Source organism: Lactuca sativa, chromosome 4 (genome assembly GCF_002870075.4).
Source record: "Lactuca sativa cultivar Salinas chromosome 4, Lsat_Salinas_v11, whole genome shotgun sequence".
NCBI classification, from domain to species: Eukaryota; Viridiplantae; Streptophyta; class Magnoliopsida; order Asterales; family Asteraceae; genus Lactuca; species Lactuca sativa.
In genome coordinates, this window is record NC_056626.2 from 66,189,541 (window position 1) to 66,194,724 (window position 5,184).

A 5,184-nucleotide genomic window follows, 5' to 3' on the forward strand; every position below is an offset into this window, starting at 1 on the left:
ATTTGAAGGATAGAGGACGTGCATTTGTGTGTATCCAAAAATTAGTGTCCAACAAAAAAAATTAAAAACATAGAGGACACCTATCTTAAAAAGCGTGTCGTGTTACCGTGTCTCTTTATAATTTTAGTCTATTGAGCACGCGTTTTCCGTTTTTTAACAGCAGAAATGAAATCCAAAAAATTAAAAAACCCTGCCTATTGCATCTCCTCCTTCTACAGGAACGCTCACCTCACCTCATTCCACAGAAACGCTCACCTTGATCAGACTCACCACCATCTCTCTCTCTCTCTCTCTCTACAGTTCCCTTCCATGGTACAGACCACCAATATCTTGCACCACCACCATGGTCGTCGCACCTACATCTCACCACCTACAACCTCAACACAATTGACCATCACCACCATTCCTACCATCCATTGCCACCCTACCATTTTCTCCATCACCACCTCTTTCTTGTTCCATGTGAAACCCTAAAATCGATACCAACAACTAATAGAATTTGGAGAAAAATTTGATCTAAGAAAAATCAAAGCAAACAACTTAGAAGATGCTACCATATACTCGTACAAAGCTTCTCAAGTAGGTTATTTACTAAATTTTGTCTTTAATTCTAAAGATATTTCCTTCGATTCTAATCCTAGTTCATTCTCCCCCCTTTTCCTTCCCAAACACACAATTTACGCAGTAGGATCTCGAAGTTTCTCCGTGACGATACTGATAGCGGATATACCACCAAACCAGGCAATTTACATTAATAATCTCAACGAGAAGGTCAAGAAAGAAGGCATTTGTATTAGCATTATTTCGTTGTTTCTGTTTTGAACTTATAATACCACGAACTTCAAAAGCCTCTTTATACAAGTCTAGTAACTCAGGTAGAGTTGAAACTTGAACTTTCTAGAAAGGTGTATTCATCTATTTTGTCTAAATGGTTATTTGCTATCATTCCAGCTAAAATCATTGGGAAGGGGAAGGAAAAGATTCATCCAAATCATCTTCTCATGTCTTCCAGGCAACCTGATAATTTGTATGTCCAACTCTGTTCATCATGAACATATTATCTTATTACAAATACTTTGTTGGAAGAATTTTGGATAACCCTTGATACAATCATATAAAAGGTGAAGTTCAACCATTGATATAATCATATAAAAGGTGAAGTTTCATATATAATGTTTGCTTATAATTATATTAATTAGATTGAATAAACATATACAATGTTTGTTGGTTGCAATCTATTTACTTTTATACCCCTTTACAGTTTATTGTTGCAATTAGTTTTCAAATAATGCATGCTGATACCCAATATGCTGAGGTTCCACTTGCTGCAGTCAATTCAATTTACCAACATAAGGTCTTCCTTTCATGTATAATTAGTCTAAAGTTTCTTGATTAATTACACAATTAACTTAATTTTGAAACTTACGGGGCATTGGGCACCTCATATATCTAGAAATGAGAAAAAGACTACAGAGTGTTGGTTTTCATTCTATATTTTGCTGGGTAGATGAAGAAACTGAAGAGTTTTGGCTCAAACATGTAACAAATTAGTTCTTTCTGTAGTAGTTATTTTTTTATAAGTCCCGCGTTTGTTTGTTTGTGTTGTTTTGTTATTTAGATGCATCTATTTATGTAAATGACAGGGATTCATATAAGTTGGAGAAGTAGATGCCAAGGGTAAAGCTAGAAAGTTGCCAATTAAAGCAGATATTAGGAAAGCTTTATGCTTTCCTGCAATATCTTTACAAGTTTATTCTCTTTTAAAGTCTCATGAAAAGTCAACAACCGGTTCCATGTGTTAAAGTCAACATGCTGGACCTGGAGTTGAAAATTTGATAAAAGGTTGCCAAGATCTTGTCTGTATGGATAGTCTGGAATGCTAAAAAATCAAATCTTACAAAGGTAAAATATTCTAGTTGAATCCCTTTATTTTCTATTTGTTTCTTTGTTTAATGTTTATAAAAGTAACAGATAGATGAGGATCTCTTTGGGTCTGTTACATTTGATGGAAGAGTAATTAGCAAGTAACTTTAGAAAGAAATTGATATAGCATTGGTTGCTTCAACTAATGAAGACCTCACATAAGAAACTGAATAGAAGAGTGCAATATATATATATATATATATATATATATATATATATATATAAAACACATTTTTTACCTTCTTTTCTACTCAATTACATGTTTCATATCTTAAGTTCTTGAAGTGATAAATGACCATTTTACCTTTCATGGATGTTGAAATTACAGAGAAGCTAGATTACTCATCTGCAGCAGCAGTTATTGGATTTTCTCTCATAGTATCATTACTAAGAGCTTTCAGGATAAAAAGTGAAGCTACACATGTCATGGTTGCAGCTCCTTTAATCGCCTTTGTAACCACCCACATTATTTTTTTAAACTGCTGCCAATTTGAGTATGGTAAGCGTTCATTTCCCCTCATAATACAATAAGGAAAAGACCTTTTTAACCTTTTTAAAATTTTAAACCTTTTATATACAGACTTAAATATGAAGGTTTGTATTATAATGGGAGTATGGTAAGCGTCATTTTTAGAGGCTCGTTAAAGATGTTATTGTTAGGAAAATGGTCTTAAAGATAAAATAATAAAGGATATTGAATATTTGAATATACGTGGGAAAACTCCAAACCCAGAGAAAAAAAATCCAATATATGACAAATTATTAGTCAAATCTACTTTGTTGTGTCGTTTTAAAGTTTGTTTATTTGATCCCTTTCAGGAGAAAGGAGGTTGCTTCTTTGAATGGTTTAGAGTGAAGGATAATGGTAAAGTTTGTGTTGATACCTAATTTGTGTTTGGTTGGTTTGTCAGGCACTTTGAAGCTGCCAGACAATAAATACAGCATCGGATAACTCCAACAAAATTGTCCAACCGACTTCGTATGTATTATATATATATATATATATATATATATATATATATATATATATATATATATATATATATATATATATATTGTTTATGAACATAGTTAAATAAAAAGGTGGAGGGGCATCAGTAATACCAAGTATTCCCAGAATGTGAGATGAATAAAATGTGTTGATGATGGGTTACTTTTACTTACAGGGTTTATACGGACTGATGTCCTCCTGATGGATGAAGTCTTACAGAGGCCGGTGTACAAGATTTTGGTTTCGATGTCATCATTACTATCTATCTATCTATGAGTAATGAGTTAGTCATGTTTATAATTTGTTTATTTGACTAGTTACTGATTAAAAATGTTGATGGGTTCAGGCTGCTTGTGTTGTTGTGAGTGAGTATGTTGCTAGCGCTTTTACCCATCTTCTAGAAATATCTGGTTAGTCAGTCTCAGTATATGTATATGTATAGAAAGAATTTTTTTAATATGAGCAAGGATAAAAGCGTAATGGTTTGGCTGGTTTTCTTTTCTTATTTGAACTGCCAGAAACTCTCCTGCAAATTCAAAAGGAAGATGACACAAACAAGGAGTATCCTCTGGGAGCTTCCCTTGAGTCCACGTAAAATACTTTGATTCAAGGCAGTATAAAACTCTTATTGGTAGATCATTTTGAATCCACTCTCATACATACCATGTGTATTATTAATTAGTTGATCTTGATATTGTACAACTAACATGATTGTTGTATAGGATTTCTGTGTTGTTCTTGATTAAGAGTTAGGATAGATATTGAAGCTAAGAGACATGATGATTGGTTGGATACATGAAGGGTTTCAAAGCTTCCTTAGACAGCTTAATGATGAGTTACTGAAACAAGAAGGTGCCCCTTTATAGCAATGTAGTATTAGGTTATATAGTTAGGGAAAACCTCTTAATAACAATGTACAATCAGATCCCTTTAATATCAATGTATTATAATTTTTTGACATTATGTTATTGGATGGAATTGATTGTTTTGTTATATATTTTTTTCTATATTTTTGTATTATGCATAAAAAGTATCGTAAAGGCACGTCGTATGCGCATATCATAAATAGTTGTTGAAGTTTATGACACACAAATGCATGTCATCTTCATTTATGACAGCGGCTTTAATGATACGCAATGTGTGTCCTAAACGTGCATTGTAAGGTTACGGCACACAAATGCGTGTCATCTTTATTTATGACAGGGCCTTCCTTGATACGCATTGTGTGTCACTGCGCGTCATAAATGCGTGTCGTAAATGCGTGTCGTAAATAGACGGCGCGCAAAAGCGTGTCGTCTTTTGTTATGACAGGGCCTTCTTTGACACACATTTGTGTGTCGTCTGAGCATTTTATGACATACATTTTGCATCGTAAAAGGCTGTTTTTCTAGTAATGAGAGAAAGAGGTGATCCTTTCTTTTGGGGAAGAAGGATCACTTGTATACCTGTCATCGGGGGAGCATGTCCCCAACATTACCTTTTGTCTTCTCTGGGCCGGCAGGACATAGAGACGTCCTATTGGCGGATCGTGCACCACTAGCGATTTTCTGCTATTGGTGCAGAACCATCAAAGGGTAGCGTTCTGAACGCTACACTTGTCGTTTCGGGAAGCGATTGGTACTTTTTTTTGGCTCATTATGGACTAGAGTTTCTCATTCTAAGTTTGACTATGGCTCTAGAGCGCCAACATCTAAGTGCTATGCCACGATGACGAGGGCCCGAGCCTAGCACTTATATGGGGCAACGACCGTTAACTAGTTCGTCTTTTAGATAACAACTCCGTTATCTTTGATGTATTCCTGGAGGGATACATTAACAATTCCCCTAGGTTAGTATACTTCTGTATTGGGATGATGTAGCTAAGTTGGTCTAGATCAGGACACTCGTTTGGTGGGGATGACTCTAGTGTCCATTGGTGCAACAGAGCCGTTCTGCACAGATGTTTTTTTACTAGGGTAGCCGTTCGATTCTCCCGCTATGTATTTAAAATTACCCTTTATTAGGGTTAGTTTTGTTATTCGTATCTCCTACGCTTCAACTGTCTCAGTCTTCTTCTATATTTATTTCTTTTCCTACCGTTTTTTGTTCGAGATCTACAATGACGTCCATGCGATCTAGGAGCGACCTGGTACCAGAAGAGTTCGAGTCTCTTCAGTTTTGTTTTGGGTTTATGCATGAACATGGAGTGAAATTTCCAAAAGAAGTTTCTATCTTCTATCAGCCGTCGACAGGGAAGGTTGGATTCCTTGTGTTAATTTTCGAAGGGGGCT

The 5,184-nt window shown here is 35.2% G+C and overlaps 1 long non-coding RNA gene across 6 annotated transcripts; it reads left to right on the top strand.

The window, feature by feature from the left end:
• The first annotated feature begins 244 nt into the window (after window positions 1-244).
• Window positions 245-3,311, top strand: LOC111879990 (uncharacterized). Of its 6 annotated transcripts, XR_006190369.2 has the most exons (8): window positions 257-579; window positions 686-875; window positions 952-1,027; window positions 1,644-1,902; window positions 2,252-2,422; window positions 2,743-2,788; window positions 3,090-3,162; window positions 3,261-3,311. It is a non-coding gene; the product is annotated as an uncharacterized LOC111879990 (long non-coding RNA). The 6 variants fall into 6 exon arrangements; XR_006190368.2 differs by having other exon boundaries at window positions 245-579; window positions 2,252-2,902; XR_006190367.2 differs by having other exon boundaries at window positions 2,743-2,902; window positions 3,090-3,263.
• Window positions 3,312-5,184: the final 1,873 nt, after the last annotated feature.